The sequence below is a fragment of the Symphalangus syndactylus genome, chromosome 15 (genome assembly GCF_028878055.3).
Source record: "Symphalangus syndactylus isolate Jambi chromosome 15, NHGRI_mSymSyn1-v2.1_pri, whole genome shotgun sequence".
Lineage (NCBI taxonomy): Eukaryota > Metazoa > Chordata > Mammalia > Primates > Hylobatidae > Symphalangus > Symphalangus syndactylus.
In genome coordinates this window covers 90,052,887-90,073,777 of record NC_072437.2, presented here as the reverse complement: position 1 = coordinate 90,073,777, position 20,891 = coordinate 90,052,887, and the positions used below count along the sequence as shown (strand labels likewise).

The window sequence follows — 20,891 nt, the reverse complement described above, 5'->3', positions numbered from 1 at the left end:
GAAGGCACTGATGAAGGGATTTTAGTATCAGGAAATGAGATGAGGTCAAGGTGATTTGTACATAGAAACTGCAGCTGAATTTGAAATAAAGTAAGCCACCAAACGCTTAGTTTGTGCTTCATTCAATTGTAAAGAACTAAACATCACTTGTGAGTAATTCAAACCAGAAAGTGAAGTCCAGGATGTCATATTGGTGTTGGACGATACACATATATATATTTAAATTCTGTAGCACTGCCAAGTCTAAATTCAAATCAGTACCCTGCAATGGAGTTATCAGTGAACTGTGAGACAGAAATAAATCAATATAGAGGCCAGGCACGGTGGCTCACGCCTGTAATCCCAGCACTTTGGGAGGCCGAGGTGGGTGGATCACGAGGTCAGGAGATCGAGACCATCCTGGCTAACACAATGAAACCCCGTCTCTACTAAAAATAGAAAAAATTAGCCGGGCGTGGTGGTGGGCGCCTGTAGTCCCAGCTACTCGGGAGGCTGAGGCAGGAGAATGGCGTGAACCCGGGAGGCAGAGCTTGCAGTGAGCCGAGATCGCGCCACTGCACTCCAGCCTGGGCAACAGAGCGAGACTCCATCTCAAAAAAAAAAAAAAGAAATAAATCAATATAGATACAAGGATATATGAACAAGGGAGGAAACAATTATATACCATTTATATATACCTATATGCATTCATATTAAATCAAGGCATGCACCCACATGTACTGCAGAGAAATATAAAGGTTGAGATTAGGGAAGTTCCCATTCAAGGGCATTAATGGAAAAACAAAAAACTTTGACACATGTGTCTACGTGACCTCACTATAGGATATGAAGGTGACTTTATGTCTTGTTGAATGAATTTAGATAAAAGATGACCACATAAAAAGAAGAATGATTTTTCTTACCAGTCTGTTTGATACTCTGAGTAAAAATAAAAAATAATTTTCAGACTGCCTATATGTGAGTCCTTACTATAATGGCTGAGGACAGCAGAGAATCCTCTTTGGAAACAGGAAAGGACAGCAGGGACAGAGATTAGTGAAGACCTCAGAGAAGAGAAAAAAGCTAACAACCCTAGAAATGTTTTCAACCCTGCAGAACTCTGCCACAATACAGGGTGGTACTCCAAACCCCAAATACCATCATATTGGATTGTGTCCTTGACTCAGACCTGCAGTGACTTTACCCTACTGTGGACCAAGAGAGACAATGATGTGAAGAAGTAATGGAGGACTTTCGAGGCAGCACATTTAGTGGAATAAGAGGGCTGACTACCTCCACACAAAAGTTTAGTTTGAAATAACTGCCACCACAAAGGCTGTCACGCATTGGGACTGAGGTCATAATAAAGAGGTTTATTTAAATCTGAAAGCATTACTATTTTCCCCAGCCTAAGATGTTGGTTGCCATCACATAAATCCTCCTTTCTAATAAAAAAATGACATTTCAGAACCAAATAGTGCTATACACATGAATAGTCAGAACTTAACTGGTTTATGTGCAGAGTAATGAAAGCTAGTTTTACCAGAAAAGTAAATTTTGAATTGTGTCTCCTGTCTGACTGTATTCTTTTGTCATCCTCTAGTCCACCCACAAATGAATTATCAGGAGTGAACCCAGGGGCATGTATGAATGAAAGGTGAGTTACGCATACGTGTGTCTTTATTTATCTAATTATAACTGAGCATAGAAGTATTCACACACACAGGCACATAAACAAATATATCCATCCATCCATACATACACACTTCTCTCAAACACATCCGCTAACAAACCCATGCACACAGTGGAAACATACAACAAGGAGACAGATGGACGGACATTTGTGGAGTTTATTCTGAGAAGCGTGTGTGGCCATAGAGAGTGGTTTTTAACAGGGTTTCCAATTCTTCTCATCGCAGCCTTTGTAGGTAACGTTGCATCCTTTTCTAATGGAGTCATATAAAAAGGAGCAGGTCATAGGAGAGCTGCTGCTTCCTGTTAGTGTATTTGTCACGTTAGTTCCTAGTAAGCAGCTTCTTAAAGGACTCAGATTTCCTGAGTTTGAGAGCCTACCAGATTGACAGAAGGGAGGAGAAAATCCTATTTGCAACGTGGAGGAGATAGCAGCTGACAAGGAGCAGTGAAGCCCTGGGCAGAAAAGAACAGAGCTAATGGAACATGGACTTGTCCTTCACTCTCCAGAGCTCTGTCAACATATGAGGTTGGTGCTAAAACACAAACACAAGCACACCACCTCATTGGATGCAGCCCTTCCTTAGGCCCACAGCTACTTGCCTGTGTCCCATGGACAGGAAAGACTAGCATGATGGGTGAAAGGAAAGACGTGATGGAGAGACCCAGGAAGTGGGCCATAGATGGGATTAGAGGGAGGAATGTCTACACCGTCGAGTTGAATTTAAAAGAAATTCACCCACAAAAGGTTGTCGTGCATTGGCCAGCTCCAGTGGTAGAGAGTTTTGGTGAACTCTTGAGTCAGTGAGTCTTAGATAGGTGTAAAATATGTGCTGCAATCATGTAAAGTATGATGTGTAGGGTAAATGGCATGGCAGATTCCAAAGAACCAAATACACACATGACTTCTGTAAGGGTAAGGCAATTTACAGGTTGAAAAGTAGTAGGAAGGTCGGGTGCGGTGGCTCAGGCCTGTAGTCCCAGCACTTTGGGAGGCCAGGGCGGGTGGATAACGAGATCAGTAGTTCAAGGCCAGCCTGGCCAACATGGTGAAACCCCATCTCTACTAAAAATACAGAATTAGTCAGGTGTGGTGGCGGGCGCCTGTAGTCCCTGCTACTCGGAAGGCTGAGGCAGGAGAATTGCTTGAACCTGGGAGGCAGAGGTTACAGTGAGCCGAGATCATGCCACTGCACACCAGCTTGGGTGACAGAGTGAGACTCTGTCTCAAAAAACAACAACAACAAACAAAAACAAAAAAACAAAACAAAAGCAATTGGAATTATTTTGAACGGAAAATCTTAAGTCTAGGAAGTTACATGTTGTCTTACTATGTACATGTTAAGTTCTTTGGCACTGCCCTGTGTGTGAATTGAGAGTATCTTCTAGTAGGCTGGCCAATGCACTGTGTGATATCAAGGAATACAGTTGTACATGTATCTATGCATATACAAACACATACATACATGCATTCATACACGCAAGACAGACTGAGTAGGGCTATTGAGTGTGACAAGCATCCACGGGAACAAGGAGTTCCCTTGAAACTATTTCTAGAGTCCTCTCAGAATGAGCTTTGTATGGGATATTCTTTTGTTTTTTGGATGGAGGTAGGAAAATGGGGAGGAACTCATAGAGGGAGGCTTTTTATGTTGGTGTTTGTCACATTACCTTTCTGTGAGAATGAGACTGTGCTAGTAGTGTGGACCAAGGGAGAAGTGAATCCTGCTTGGAGTGAGAAGGAGTTAGGAGTGGACAAAGATCAGAGAAATCCCAGCCAAAACAAAGAACAGAGCTAATACCCCTGGAATTATTTCACCCCCTCCAGAGCTCTGCCACTATCTGAGGCTGACTGCTTTGCCCATACCCACCCTCACACGGGGTGGAGCCCTTGCTTGAGGCCTCCAGCTACTTGGCCGCAACTCCTGGGCAGGAAAGACAACTAGGATGGGTGAAAAGTGAGGAGGTGATTGGAGGTGATAGAGAATGAGGAACTCAGATGGGATTATAAGAAGGGGGACTCAGAAACTAAATTTGAACTAGAATTAAATGCTCTCCAAAAATGCTGTTACCTTACTTAATCTGGATGCATCGCTATGTTCACAGCCTAAGATATTCACTGTTGGCATATAAAACCTCGTTTCTAATAAAAAAAAGTCATACTAGGTCAATTTAGTGATATAAGTACATGTGAATATTTAAAGTGTAACCAGAGAATAACTCATAGAGTAACTGTAGCTATTTTGTGCAAAACATTTAGAATTAGGCATCGTGTCTGTTTCTGACCATAATTGTTCTTTAGTCCCCATCTGGATGAGCTGACGGCAGTCATCATTGATGGAGGAGGCATCAAGGACATGTGAGTTATAAAAGATGTACACACAAACACACACACAAACATAACTGACAGAGAGAGAGAGACAGACAGAGAGAGATTGAAATTAGTGGGATTTAGTCTGAGGAGTGTCCGCAGCAATACAGAGTGTCTTTGACACAGTTTATTTATCTTCTCACTGTAGCAGGTGTAGGTAAACTTCCACATTTTTACAGTTGTTTTGGAAAAAAGAGAAACAGACTACGGAGGGAGGCTTCTGTCTGTTAGTGTCTTGTCACCCTTAGTAAGTAGCAGGCAAATACCTTGGAAAGACAGATTTCTGTGTATGAGACATACCAGAGCAGGCCGAGGGAAGAGAGAATCCTGTTTGGAGTGAGGAGGAGGTAGGAGTACTTGGGGAACTGTGCAGCCTTCAGCAGAAAGCAAAAGAGCTAAGAGCCTTGGAGGTGTTCTCCACCCTCCAGAACTCTGCCACCATGGAGGCTGGTGCTCCAGACCTCAAATCACCGTCCTGTTGGATTGTGCCCCTGTGTCAGACCTCTAGTTACCTGACCCTTTTTGTGGGGCAAGAGGAGCCACTGTGCTAGGTGAATGTAAGGAGCTAATGGAGGGCCTTTTAAGCAGGACATTGAATGGAATAAGAGGGCTGACTACCTACAAACTGGAGTTGAGTTTGAAATAACTGCCACCACAAAGTCTGTCACACATTGGGACTGAGGTCATAATAAAGAGGTTTACTTAAATTGGGAAGCATTACTATTTTCCCCAGCCTAAGATTTTAGTTGTCACCATAGAAACCCTCACTTCTAAGAAAGAAAAAAAGACATTCCAGGTTCCAATAGTGCTATACCCATGAATAGTCAGAAATTAATTGGTTTCTGTCTAGAGTGATGAAAGGTAATTTTTCCAAAATATAAATTCAGAATTATGTCTCCCCTCTGACTGTATTCTCTTATCATCTGCTAGTCCACAGACAAATGAATTTAAAGGAGCAACCGAGGAGGCACCTGGGAAAGAAAGGTGAGTAATAAATAGTTAAATAAAGTCACCCATCAGCATAAGTGTGCATAGAACTATACACACACACAGGCACATGAGCAAGTATATCCATCCATCCATCCATCCATCCATCCATCCATCCATCCACACTTCTCTTCACTACACAAACTACACAAACTAATCCATGCACACGATGGAAACCTAAAACAAGGAGAAAGGAGACTGCTGGACATTTGTGGAATTTACTCTCAGGAGCCTGCATGACCATATCGATTTTTTTTTTTAACCGAGTTTCCAATTTGTCTCATTGTAGCATTTTTTAGTAACTTTGCATCCTTCTTTGATGGAGTTGTATAAAGAGGAGCAAGTAATAGGAGAGTTGCTTCTTCCTGTTAGTGTATTTGTCACTGTTAGTTCTTAGTAAGCAGTTTTTTTGTGGGACTCAGATTTCGTGAGTTGAGACCCTACCAGATTGGCCCAAGGCAGGAGAGAATCCTATTTGCAACACGGAGGAGATAGTGGCCAACAAGGGGCAGTGAAGCTTTGGGCTAAAAAGAACAGAACTAATGGAATGTGGACTCGTCCCTCACCCTCCAGAGCTTGGTCCACATGTGAGGCTGGTGCCCAGACCCGACCCCAAACCCACCACCTCACTGGATGCAGCCCTTTCTTAGGCCCGCAGCTACTTGCCTATGTCTCATGGACAGCAAAGACTAGCATGATGGGTGAAGGATGGAGGTGACGGAGGCATTCAGGAAGTCGGCCCTTACTGGGATTAGCAGGCTGACCACCTGCACAGTGGAGTTGAATTGAAAAGAAATTTACCCTCAAAAGGCTGTCACGCACTGGTCAGCTTCAGTGGTAGAGAATTCAGTTAAATCTTGAGTCACTGAGTCTTGGATAGATGTAAAATGTGTGCTACAATTATATAAAGTATGATGTGTAGGGAAAATGGCATGGCAGATTCTAACTAACCAAACACACCTGGATTCTGTAAGGTTCAAGCAGTTTACATGTTGAAAGTTAATTGGAACTGTTTTTCACTGAAAACGTTAAGTCTGGGAGTTACGTGTTGTCTTACTATGTATGTTTTAAGTTCTTTGGCACTGCCGTGTGTGCGAATTGAAAGAGTGTCTTCTGGTAGACTGGCCAATGCAACATATGAACTACAGAAATACAATTATACATGTATAGATGTATATATGAACACACATATACATGCATTCATACCCACAACATGCAGAGAGATTGAGTTCGGGCTACTGACTCTCACGGGCATCCATGTGAACAAGGACTTCCCTTGAGACTAGTTTTAGAGTCTTCTCAGGATGAGGTTTGTGAAGAATATTCTTTTTTGTTATTCAGATGGAGGCAGGAAAATGTGGAAGAACTCACAGAGGGAGGCTTTTATGTTAGTGTTTGCCACTTTTTGTTTCTGTGGGAATGAGACTGTACTAGTAGTGTGGATCAAGGGGGAAGCAAATCCTGCTTGGAGCCAGAAGGAGACAGCAGTGGACAAAGAGCAGAGACTCCCTGGCAAAGAAGAGAACAGATGTAATAGCCCTGGAAGTATTCCTCACCCTCCAGAGCTCTGCCACTATGTGAGGCTGACTGCCTGAGCACATACCCATCATCACACGGGATGCAGCCCTTGCTTGATGTCTTTTGCTACTTGGCCCTAACTCTTGGGCAGGAAAGACAACCAGGATTGGTGAAAAGTGAGGAGGTGATTGGAGGTGAATGAGAATGAGGAATTGGGATGGGATTATAGGAAGGAGAACTTACAAACTAAAGTTGAACTGGAATTAAATCCCCTCAAAAAAGGCAGTTACACATTGAGGTGAAGATACAGTCACTTCACCTAGATGCGTCCCTATGTTCACAGCCTAAGATATTCACTGTTGGCATATAAAACCTCGTTTCTAATAAAAAAAGGTCATACCAGGTCAATTTAGTGATATAAGTACATGTGAATATTTAAAGTGTAACCAGAGAATAACTCATAGAGTAACTGTAGCTATTTGGGTGCAAAACATTTAGAATTAGGCATCGTGTCTGTTTCTGACCATAATTGTTCTTTAGTCCCCATCCGGATGAGCTGACGGCAGTCATCATTGATGGAGGAGGCATCAAGGACATGTGAGTTATAAAAGATGTACACACAAACACACACACAAACATAACTGACAGAGAGAGAGAGAAACAGACAGAGAGAGAGATTCAGATTAGTGGGATTTAGTCTGAGGAGTGTCCGCAGCAATACAGAGTGTCTTTGACACAGTTTATTTATCTTCTCACTGTAGCAGGTGTAGGTAAACATCCACATTTTTACAGTTGTTTTGGATAAAAGAGAAACAGACTACGGAGGGAGGCTTCTGTCTGTTAGTGTCTTGTCACCCTTAGTAAGTAGCAGGCAAACACCTTGGAAAGACAGATTTCTGTGTATGAGACATACCAGAGCAGGCCGAGGGAAGAGAGAATCCTGTTTGGAGTGAGGAGGAGGTAGGAGTCCTTGGGGAACTGTGCAGCCTTCAGCAGAAAGCAACAGAGCGAAGAGCCTTGGAGGTGTTCTCCACCCTCCAGAACTCTGCCACCATGGAGGCTGGTGCTCCAAACCTCAAATCACCTCCTGTTGGATTGTGCCCCTGTGTCAGACCTCTAGTTACGTGACCCTTTTTGTGGGGCAAGAGGAGCCACTGTGCTGGGTGAATGTAAGGAGCTAATGGAGGACCTTTTAAGCAGGACATTGAATGGAATAAGGGGGCTGACCACCTACAAACTGGAGTTGAGTTTGAAATAACTGCCACCACAAAGTCTGCCACACATTGGGACTGAGGTCATAATAAAGAGGTTTACTTAAATCGGGAAGCATTACTATTTTCCCCAGCCTAAGATTTTAGTTGTCGCCATAGAAATCCTCATTCCTAAGAAAGAAAAAAAGACATTCCAGGTTCCAATAGTGCTATACACATGAATAGTCAGAAATTAATTGGTTTCTGTCTAGAGTAATGAAAGGTAATTTTTCCAAAATATAAATTCAGAATTATATCTCCTCTCTGACTGTATTCTCTTATCATCCGCTAGTCCACAGACAAATGAATTTAAAGGAGCAACCGAGGAGGCACCTGGGAAAGAAAGGTGAGTAATAAATAGTTAAATAAAGTCACCCATCAGCATAAGTGTGCATGGAACTATACACACACACAGGCACATGAGCAAGTATATCCATCCATCCATCCATGCATCCATCCATCCATCCATCCGTCCATCCATCCACACTTCTCTTCACCACACAAACTACACAAACTAATCCATGCACACGATGGAAACCTAAAACAAGGAGAAAGGAAACTGCTGGACATTTGTGGAATTTACTCTCAGGAGCCTGCATGACCATATCGATTTTTTTTTTTAACCGAGTTTCCAATTTGTCTCATTGTAGCATTTTTTAGTAACTTTGCATCCTTCTTTGATGGAGTTGTATAAAGAGGAGCAAGTAATAGGAGAGTTGCTTCTTCCTGTTAGTGTATTTGTCACTGTTAGTTCTTAGTAAGCAGTTTTTTTGTGGGACTCAGATTTCGTGAGTTGAGACCCTACCAGATTGGCCCAAGGCAGGAGAGAATCCTATTTGCAACACGGAGGAGATAGTGGCCAACAAGGGGCAGTGAAGCTTTGGGCTAAAAAGAACAGAACTAATGGAATGTGGACTCGTCCCTCACCCTCCAGAGCTTGGTCCACATGTGAGGCTGGTGCCCAGACCCGACCCCAAACCCACCACCTCACTGGATGCAGCCCTTAGGCCCGCAGCTACTTGCCTATGTCTCATGGACAGCAAAGACTGGCATGATGGGTGAAGGGTGGAGGTGACGGAGGCATTCAGGAAGTCGGCCCTTACTGGGATTAGCAGGCTGACCACCTGCACAGTGGAGTTGAATTGAAAAGAAATTTACCCTCAAAAGGCTGTCACGCAGTGGTCAGCTTCAGTGGTAGAGAATTCAGTTAAATCTTGAGTCACTGAGTCTTGGATAGAGGTAAAATGTGTGCTACAATTATATAAAGTATGATGTGTAGGGAAAATGGCATGGCAGATTCTAACTAACCAAACACACCTGGATTCTGTAAGGTTCAAGCAGTTTACATGTTGAAAGTTAATTGGAACTGTTTTTCACTGAAAACGTTAAGTCTGGGAGTTACGTGTTGTCTTACTATGTATGTTTTAAGTTCTTTGGCACTGCCGTGTGTGCGAATTGAAAGAGTGTCTTCTGGTAGACTGGCCAATGCAACATATGAACTACGGAAATACAATTATACATGTATAGACGTATATATGAACACACATATACATGCATTCATACCCACAACATGCAGAGAGATTGAGATTCGGGCTACTGACTCTCACGGGCATCCATGTGAACAAGGACTTCCCTTGAGACTAGTTTTAGAGTCTTCTCAGGATGAGGTTTGTGAAGAATATTCTTTTGTTATTCAGATGGAGGCAGGAAAATGTGGAAGAACTCACAGAGGGAGGCTTTTATGTTAGTGTTTGCCACTTTTTGTTTCTGTGGGAATGAGACTGTACTAGTAGTGTGGATCAAGGGGGAAGCAAATCCTGCTTGGAGCCAGAAGGAGATAGCAGTGGACAAAGAGCAGAGACTCCCTGGCAAAGAAGAGAACAGACGTAATAGCCCTGGAAGTATTCCTCACCCTCCAGAGCTCTGCCACTATGTGAGGCTGACTGCCTGAGCGCATACCCATCATCACACGGGATGCAGCCCTTGCTTGATGTCTTTTGCTACTTGGCCCTAACTCTTGGGCAGGAAAGACAACCAGGATTGGTGAAAAGTGAGGAGGTGATTGGAGGTGAATGAGAATGAGGAATTGGGATGGGATTATAGGAAGGAGAACTTACAAACTAAAGTTGAACTGGAATTAAATCCCCTCAAAAAAGGCTCTTACACATTGAGGTGAAGATACAGTCACTTCACCTAGATGCGTCCCTATGTTCACAGCCTAAGATATTCACTGTTGGCATATAAAACCTCGTTTCTAATAAAAAAAGGTCATACCAGGTCAATTTAGTGATATAAGTACATGTGAATATTTAAAGTGTAACCAGAGAATAACTCATAGAGTAACTGTAGCTATTTGGTGCAAAACATTTAGAATTAGGCATCGTGTCTGTTTCTGACCATAATTGTTCTTTAGTCCCCATCCGGATGAGCTGACGGCAGTCATCATTGATGGAGGAGGCATCAAGGACATGTGAGTTATAAAAGATGTACACACAAACACACACACAAACATAACTGACAGAGAGAGAGAGAAACAGACAGAGAGAGAGATTCAGATTAGTGGGATTTAGTCTGAGGAGTGTCCACAGCAATACAGAGTGTCTTTGACACAGTTTATTTATCTTCTCACTGTAGCAGGTGTAGGTAAACTTCCACATTTTTACAGTTGTTTTGGAAAAAAGAGAAACAGACTACAGAGGGAGGCTTCCGTCTGTTAGTGTCTTGTCACCCTTAGTAAGTAGCAGGCAAACACCTTGGAAAGAGCGATTTCTGTGTATGAGACATACCAGAGCAGGCCGAGGGAAGAGAGAATCCTGTTTGGAGTGAGGAGGAGGTAGGAGTCCTTGGGGAACTGTGCAGCCTTCAGCAGAAAGCAACAGAGCGAAGAGCCTTGGAGGTGTTCTCCACCCTCCAGAACTCTTCCACCATGGAGGCTGGTGCTCCAAACCTCAAATCACCTCCTGTTGGATTGTGCCCCTGTGTCAGACCTCTAGTTACGTGACCCTTTTTGTGGGGCAAGAGGAGCCACTGTGCTGGGTGAATGTAAGGAGCTAATGGAGGGCCTTTTAAGCAGGACATTGAATGGAATAAGAGGGCTGACCACCTACAAACTGGAGTTGAGTTTGAAATAACTGCCACCACAAAGTCTGCCACACATTGGGACTGAGGTCATAATAAAGAGGTTTACTTAAATCGGGAAGCATTACTATTTTCCCCAGCCTAAGATTTTAGTTGTCGCCATAGAAATCCTCATTCCTAAGAAAGAAAAAAAGACATTCCATGTTCCAATAGTGCTCTATACACATGAATAGTCAGAAATTAATTGGTTTCTGTCTAGAGTAATGAAAGGTAATTTTTCCAAAATATAAATTCAGAATTATATCTCCTCTCTGACTGTATTCTCTTATCATCCGCTAGTCCACAGACAAATGAATTTAAAGGAGCAACCGAGGAGGCACCTGGGAAAGAAAGGTCAGTAATAAATAGTTAAATAAAGTCTCCCATCAGCATAAGTGTGCATGGAACTATACACACACACAGGCACATGAGCAAATGTATCCATCCATCCATCCATCCATCCATCCATCCATCCACACTTCTCTTCAACACGGGTACACAAACTAATCCATGCACATGATGGAAACATAGACCAAGGAGAAAGGAGACTGATGGACGTTTGTGGAATTTACTCTCAGGAGCCTGCATGGCCTTATAGATTTCTTTTTTTTTAACAGAGTTTCCAATGCGTCTCATTGTAGCATTTGTTAGTAACTTTGCATCCTTCTTTGGTGGAGTTGTATAAAGAGGAGCAGGTCATAGGAGAGTTGCTTTTTCCTGTTAGTGTATTTGCCATGCTTAGTTCCTACTAAGCAGTTTTTTATGGGACTGAGATTTCTGACAGAAATTAATTGGTTTCTGTCTAGAGTAATAAAAGCTAATTTTCCAAAAAAGTATGTTTAGAATCGTGTCTCCTATCTGACTGTATTCTTTTATCCTCTAGCCCATACACAAGTGAATTTAAAGGAGCAGCCCTGGTGTCACCTATCAGTGAAAGGTGAGTTATAAATACATGAAGACACATGTATGCATGAGTGCATAGAGCTATACACACACCAAGCACATACACAAATATATCCATCCATCTTCATCCATACACACTTTTGTCAACACATTTACACAAAGAAACCCATGCGCAAAATGGAAACACAAAACAGGAGACAGATGGACATTTGTGGAATTTACTCTCAGGAATCTGCATGGCCATACAGAGTGTTTCTTAACAGGGTTTGCAATTCTTCTCATTGTAGCATTTGTAGGTAAATTTGCATCCTTTTTTGATGGAGTTGTATAAGGAGGTCAGTTCGTAGGAGAGCTGCTTCTTCCTGTTAGTGTATTTGTCACCCTCAATTTCTAGTAGGCAATTTTTTAAGGGATTCAGGTTTCCTAAGTTTGAGACCCTACCATAGTGTTCCAAGAAAGGAGAGAATCCTATTTGCAACATGGAGGAGATAGCAGCCAATAAGGAGTAGTGAAGCCCTGGGAAAAAAAGAACGGAGCTAATGGAACGTGGACTTGCCCCACACCATCCAGAGCTCTGTCCACATGTGAGGTTGGTGCCTAGACCCAGCGCAAACTCACCACCTCATTGGATGCCGCTTTCCTCAGGTGCGCGGGTACTTCACTGTGTCTCATGGGCAGGAGAGACTAGCATGAGCAGTGAAAGGAAGGAGGTGGTGGAGGGTTTTCCCAGTCATGTGAAAACCTCTCCTGGAAATAAATCCTAAAGGTGTAAGTAATATGGAAAACCTGATTCAAGTTAATTATAGTGTAATGCTCAAGAAACCTTGCAAAGTGAATGAGATTTTACAGAAGGAATAAAAGGATTTTGTTTAATCAGTGGCTGATTAAGGAAACATCTAGGTGAGAATTCTGTAGTTGCTCATTAAGCAATAGCATGTGAGTTTTGTATGTAGTATTGATTTTTAAGCCAATAAATAAATTTTTAAAAGAATTTATTTTATAGGACGTTGGAGTCATGGGCAAATTAAAAGGTATTTCTATTATTAATATTATTTTTTGAGATGAAGTCTTGCTGTTGCCCATGCTGGAGTTCAGTGGCGTGATCTCGGCTCACTGTAACCTCCATCTCCCGGGTTCAAGCGATTTTCCTGCCTCAGCCTCCTGAGTAGCTGGGACTGCAGTCACGTGCCACCATGCCCGACTAACTTTTTGCATTTTTGGTAGGCGTGGGGTTTCACTATATTGGCCAGGCTGGTCTTGAACTCCTGCCCTCATGATCCACCTGCCTCAGCCTCCCAAACTGCTGGGTTTATAGTCATGAGCCACTGTGCCTGGCTAAAATGTATTTCTAATATGTACATAGGTTTAATTTATATATAATTTAATTAATCTCTGATTAACTGACCATTGATAAATGAGTCTTTGTTAATTGTTGGACTTTACTTACTGGGCTTATGTGGTAGGATTTGCATACCCTCACTTATATATGTATGTATATCATATTTATGGAAAATCTACTCCTTTTGGTGCAAAAAATGTATTTGCCAATAGTGTCAAAAGAGAGAAATTCATTATATGTCTATGTACCTTTTTACTCCATCAGCACTGCCTTCAGTAAAATGACAACAATAACACATGAAGGGACCTTCCACAAAATTTGAGATTTAAGTAAATAAAAAGGTAGATGTAAACATATATATGTAAATACACACATAGACACCCACAAAAGTATACATGTAGAAAAGAGAGATTCAGATTTGGGAAGTTCATTGTCTGGAGCATCCATAACAATGCAGAGTGTTTTAGACACTGTTTTCTAAAGTCTTATTACTGTAGTATCTGCAGGTACGTTTCTTTCTTCGATCTAGTTGGATAAAAGAGGAATAGGTCTTAAGAGGAATGCTTCTTATTCCTATTCCATTGGTCACTTTTATTTAGCAGCAGCACCCTGAAACCTTAGGAAAATATGAGAACGTGTGTATTGTATGACAGTCTACTAGAGTGAGCCAAAAGAGGCAACAGTCCTATTTGGAGCAAGGAGGAGGTAACAGTGGGCAGGGAGCTGAGGAGCTCTCAGTAGAAAAGAGCAAAGCTAATAGACCCCGGTCTCTTCGTCTGTTACCACATGAGGCTACAGCCCCAAAGGTAAACCCACCATCAGATTGTATGGAGGCCCTGCTTTGGGTCTGTAGTTACTTAATCCTATCTGAGGGGCAGGAAAGACATCCATGATTGGTGAAGAGTTACTGGTGGTATTTGAACATGAGAAGGCAGAAAATTACAAGGGCAAGCAAGGTGGGTATTTACAAACTGAAGTTGATTTTATGTAAATTTTGCCAGAAACAGTAACTTGGGGATTAGGTGTAGGAGTAAAGAAATGTATATAAACTTGATTCATTAAGTTTTTTTCACAGGCTGAAAAATTTCATTACAAACATTTAAAACCTCATTTCCAGAGAAAAATTAAATACCATGTTTCAAATAAATAACTGATTAATGTCCATTTTTCAGGGTAACTAGATTATAAATTGTAGAATAATTATTGCTAATTTGTATCAGAAAATTAAGTCTAGGATAACATGTGGAGTCTTGCTATGTTCATTTTTAATCCTTTAGCTATTACCCCATTGAATTAAAAAGAGTAATGTGTGGTAGAGTCATCAATGATGGGTGAGATTTCAAAATACGGAGAGAAAGAAGAGAGGGATATATTAAGACTGGTAAAATTCACCCACGAAGTAATAAAGAACTGCAGTTAAATTGTGATTCATTAGATTGTTTGTTAAGTCCCAAGAGCACCTTTACATAATATAAGGTTTTCTTCTAGGAAAAAATGATATATTAATAGTAGATTACAAATCATTGATATATACATTTTCAGAGTTCAGCCAGTTTATAAATGTAGAGCAATTGTACATAACTTCGACCAGGAAAGTATGTCTCTGAAGTCACTTGACCTGATGTGTACATTTTTTTTTTTTTTGAGACGGAGTCTCGCTCTGTCGCCCAGGCTGGAGTGCAGTGGCGCAATCTTGGCTCACTGCAAGCTCCGCCTCCTGGGTTCACGCCATTCTCCTGCCTCAGCCTCTACCAAGTAGCTGGGACTACAGGCGCCCGCCACCACACCCGGCTAATTTTTTGTATTTTTTTAGTAGAGACGGGGTTTCACTGTGTTAGCCAGGATGGCCTTAATCTCCTGACCTCGTGATCCTCCCGCCTCGGCCTCCCAAAGTGCTAGGATTACAAGCGTGAGCCACCGCACCCGGCCGATGTGTACATTTTTAATCCTTAGCACTGGCCCGGATAAAATGACATCAGTAATCTTTCACTACTTTGATATATCTTTGATATAACTCACCTTTCAATGGTGGTGTCATTGAAAACTAGTGATGTTATTAATTTGGGTCAGTGCTAAAGGATATATCTACACACACACACACACACACACACATATAACACACATGTATATGTTTGTGTGTATATATATATACAGATATGTCTTTTAGCTATATATAGTATATGTAGATATATAAATATGTATTTGTGTATATATAGATATACACATATCTATATACATATGTCTACATATGTGCATATTTAAATGTGTATACATATATCTATATATACATATCTATGTATAGATATATTCTTTAGCACTGACCCAAATTAATAACATCAGTAGTCATATATATATCCTTTAATATATATATGAGCATGTGTATATATATGTAAACATATATGTATATATCCTTTAGCATATATATGTATATATACACATATAATTTATGTATACATATATGTGTGTGTATATGCAGGTATATCTTGTTATATTGTGCTTTACTTTATTGCCCCTCAGATATTACTTTTTTATAAACTGAAGGTTTGTAGCAACCCTGCATTGAGCAAGTCTCCTGGTTTTATTTTTCCAACAGCATGTTCTCACTTTGTGTCTCTGTCACATTTTAATAATTCTTGCAATATTCCAAACTTTTTATTATCATATCTGTTATGGTGATCCCTGATCAGTGATCTTTGATGTTACTATTGTAATTGTTTTGGGGCAACACAAACCATGCCCATATTAAGATGACAAGCCTAATCAATGACATGTTTGTTCCGACTGCTCCACTGACTAGCCATTCCCCCATCTCTCTCCTTCTCCTTGGGCCTCCCTATTCCCTGAGACACAACAATATTGAAAGTAGCCATTTAATAAGCCTATGATGGTCTCTGAGTGTCCTAGTGAAAGGAAGAGTCACATGGCTCTCACTTTAAACCAAAAGCTAGAAATGATTGTGAGGAAGGCTAGACTTCTTGCACCAGTTCAGCCAAGTTGTGAATGTAAAACAAAAACAAAAACAAAACAAAACAGAAAAGCCAAAAAACTTCTTGAAGAAAATTAAGACTGCTACTTCAGTGAACATACAAATGATGAGAAAGCAAAACAGTCTGATTGCTAATATGGAGAATGTTTTAGTGGTCTGGATAAAGGATCAAACCAGCCACAGCATTCCCTTAAGCCAAAGCCTAATCCAGGACAAGGCCCTCACTCTCTTCGATTCAATGAAGCCTGGGAGAGGTAAGTAAGGTGCAGAAGAAAAGCTTGAAGCTAAAAGGTTGGTTCATGAGGTTTAAGGAAAGAAGCCATCTCCATAACGTAAAAGTGCGAGGTAAACAGCAAGTGCCGATGCAGAAGCAGCAGCAAGTTATCCAGAAGATCTAGCTGAGATAATTGATGAAGGTGGCCAAACTAAACAACAGATTTTCAGTGTAGACAAGATAGCCTTTTATTGGAAGAAGATGCCATCTAGCACTTTTATATTTAGAGAGGAGATGTCAGTGCATGGTTTCAAATCTTCAAAGCACAGGCCAATTCTTTTCTTAGGGGCTAATGAAGCTGGTGACTTTAAGTTGAAGCCAACAATCATTGACTATTCTGAAAATCCTAGGGCCCTTACGAATTATGCTAAATCAAGCAAGATGGGTGACTAGAGATGCCTGGTGCTCATCTCCCTTACAAGAAAGAACCTAGGCAAGAAATACATATCTAAGATTTGATTAGAGTATCAAAGGGATAGTCCTGGAGTGCAGCAAAGGAGTGGAGACACATCTATGGTGACTGGAAGTCGCCACAGCATGGAAGCACTCAGCCTGTGCAGCCCCTTCTCCCCCATCTGGATTGAATTGGCCCAGAGACAGGAGGGACTTCTCATTGCAGGGTGAAGGTAAGCAGAAGATCCCTATCACCCCACTGCCATCACAAACACAAAGTCTTTACAACAGGAGAATCTCATAGTCTTTGCAAGCCCTGAGGCCAGTTTGGAGTACTGCCAAGAATTGACACAGCTGCATGTCCTGGACTAGGAGTACAAGGTGAAGACTTCCCATCCCCAGAGACCTAAGCTGCAGCAACACAGCACCATCTTGAGACCAGAGTCATCTCTTGAGTGTGCCCTTCTCTGGAGGCCAGTAGCCACTGTGCCTCTCCAGCACTGGAGCTTTATCTTCAGTACACCAAGCCCACATGGGTGGGTTAAAGCCACAATCCCAGCTGTGTGGAGGTTGGTCCCAGGACTGGCTGTAACTCAAGTAATGCAGAGCAGGGAAATCAACCCCCACCACCACACTTCCAGACAGAGGAATAATCTGCAGTCCCATCCAGGGTAAACTCACTCTTAAGACAGCCAAACCACTACATGCCCTCTCCCAGGTGGGAGAGGCCCCTAAGCCTCTGAGCAGCTGATACACCCCCAGGTCAACAGAGTGACTATAAGCCCATGCCCAGGACCTGAGAAACAGCCTTGCAGGCCCCATCCACCACAGACATGCTCCTGGCGTGCCCAGGAACCCTCTGCCTTTAATAAGGGCCTGAGAAATAGTCCCACAGGCTGCCCCCAGCAGGCTCACCACCGAGTGGGTCTTGTACCTGTGTCTCAGACCTGAGAGACAAGCAGCTGTGTATGCCCAAGTCTCAGGGCCGAGAAACAACCCTGGGAGCTTACTCTGGCCAGCATACCCTCAGGCCAACTAAGCAGCCACATACCTATGTCCCAGGTAGAGGAACATCCCTTTAGGCCACCCCCCACAGAAACACTCCCAGGCCAACTAAGCAGCTGTGCAACCTTGCATGAGCCTGAGAAATAGTCCTGTATCCATTCCCAGCAGATGCATCTCCAGACCAGCCAATCAGCCATGAATGCCCATGTCCTGGACCTAAGAAAGAGATTCATGGACTACTCCCAGAAGCCATGCCCCTAGGCCAGCCGAGCAGCCTCGTGTCCACATCCTGGGTCATAGAAGCAGTTCCCTGGGCTTCCCCTGGCAGGCACCATCCAGGCCAGCTGAGCAGCAGTGTGCCCACATCCTGAGCTAGAATAGCTCTATGGAGTACCCCCAGCAGACACACATCCAGGACAGCTGAGAAGTCATTTGACTACATCCCAGGCCTGAGAAACACTTCCTCTTGGCCAGCCCTGGCAAAGATACCTTCAGTCCAGCTTAGCAGCTATGCAGCTCTGTATTTGGCCCATGAGTTTTCCCCAGCAGACTGGCCCCAGGCCAGATGAGCAGCTGTGTACCCACATATCAGGTTTGGGAAACAGCCCTTCAGGCCACTCCTGGAGTGCATGCTTCCAGGCCAGGCAAACAGCTGTGTGCCTGCATCCTGGGCCTGAGAAACTGTCCTGCGAAGCACATCTGGCAGTCATGCCCTGGTTGAGCAACTGCATCCCCATGCTCCTGGCTAGAGTGACAGCACCATGGCCAGCTGCATAAAGCCATACTCCAAGTTTTCTGACCCACTGTATGCCTGCACACACCCCTCCCCTGAGAAACAGCCCAGTGAGCCCACCCCCGGCAAGGCTGCACCACCATCACCACAGACTTCCTTAGCCTAGGCCACTGAGTAACTTACAAATGTTACTAGTGTGGATCACAGCTGAATAAACTACATGGAGACTACACTTACTGCATTCATGTAGAACCAAGGCCAGTATACCCCAATGAACTGACATCCAAGACCCATTCATACAAATAAATTCATACAAGTAAACCTACTCCATAAAATTGGAAAAGGTGACTTTTTCACCAGATGCATAGAAATCAATTTAGAAACACAGCAACCATGAAAATGCAAGAAAACATGTCACCTACAAAGGGAAATAATAATTATCCAGTAATAGAACCCAATCATAAACATATGAAATGACAGAAAAAATAATAATCTTAAGGAAACTCCATGAGATATAAGGTAATACAGATAGACAAGTCAATGAAATCAGGAAAACATGATTTTGAAAGAGAAATTCAGTAAAGATACAGATATCATAAAAATAACCAAACAGAAGCCCTAAGAGCTAAACAGTTCAATGGATGCAATGAAAAAATACAATCAATGGCTTTACAGACAAGAACAAGCAGAAGAAATAATTTCTGAACTTGAAGACCAGTCTTTTGAAATTACACAGGCAGGCAAAAAAGGATAAAAAAGAATGAAAAAAGCCTACAGGATTTATGGGACACCATTAATTTGATCAAATATTCATATTATGGGCATCCCAGAAGGAAAAGTGAAAAGAAAATATGAGGAAAACATATTTAATAAAATGAGAGCATAAAACTTCCTAACTCTTGAGAGAGAGCTAGACATCTAGTTCCAGGAACATCAAAGAACCCCAAATACATTCAACCCAGACATTATAGTCAAATTGTGAAAAATCAAAGACAAAGATTTTTTAAAATAGCAAGAGAAAAGTAACACGCTTATAATGGAATCCCCATTAGACTAACAGCTGATTTCCCAGCAGAAACCTTAGGCTAGAAGAGAATGGGATGATATATTCGAAGTTCTGAAAGAAAAAAAAATCTTTTAGTCAAGAATATTATACCCAGCACAGCTATCCTTTACAAATGAAGAAGACATAAAATCTGTCATAGATAAACAAAAACCAAGATAATTCATCACCACTAGACCAGCCTTACAAGAAATGCCCAAGGGAGTCTTACATCTGGAAGTAAAAAGATGATAACCACCATCACAAAAACATGCAAAACTTTAAAAGTCACTGTTAGAGTCAATACATAAAGGAGAAAGAGAAAGGAATGAAAGCTTATCACTACAGAAAACTACCCAACTTCAAAAGTAAACAGGAAGAAAGGAATAAAACATATACAAAACAACCAGAAAACAATAAAACGCTGGAAGTAACTCCTCACCTACCAATAATAACTTTGAATGTTAATAGATTAAATACCCCATGAAGGATATAGACTTACTGAGTGGATTAAAAAATAAGACCCAACTATATTTTATTTTAAAGAAACTCACCTTACTGGTAAAGAAACACATAGACTGATAATGAAGGGATGGAAAAAGATATTCTATGCAAATGGAAGCCAAAAGTGAGCAGGAATAGCTATACTTGTATCAGACAAAACAGAGTTCAAGTTAAAAACCATAAAAATTGACAAACAAGATTATTATGTAATAATTAAGGGTTCAATTCAGCAAGAAATATAATTGTAATATGTGTATGATTGTAAATATATATGCACTCAAACACCAGCGCACCTAGATATATAAAGCAAATATTACTAGATCTAAAGAGGGAGATAGACCCCATTACAGTATGAGTTGGGCACTTCCATATCCCACTCTCAGCATTGGACAAATCATCTAGACAGAAAATCAACAAAGAAACATCAGACTTAAACTCCACCGTAGACCAAATGGACATAAATAACAAACATATACAGAACATCTCACCTAACAGCTGCAGAATACACATTCTTTTCATCAGCACGTGAAACATTATCCAAGATAGGCCATATGTTAGGCTAAAAACAAGTCTCAACAAATTTTTAAAAATTGAAATTCTATCAGGTATCTTATCTTACCACAATGGAATAAAACTAGACATTCATAACAAGAGGAACATTCAAAACTATACAGACATATGGAAATTAAACAACATGCCCTTGAGTTACAATGAGTGAAGAAAGAAATTAAGAATGAAATTTAAGAATTCCTTGAAACAAATGTAACTAGAAACACAATATATCAAAACAGGGGACAC

General features: G+C 41.7%; 1 pseudogene; it reads left to right on the top strand.

Moving 5' to 3' along the window:
• The first annotated feature begins 1,464 nt into the window (after window positions 1-1,464).
• LOC129464013 (phosphatidylinositol 3,4,5-trisphosphate 3-phosphatase TPTE2-like) overlaps window positions 1,465-20,891 on the top strand; it is an 80,405-nt pseudogene continuing 60,978 nt past the window's right edge.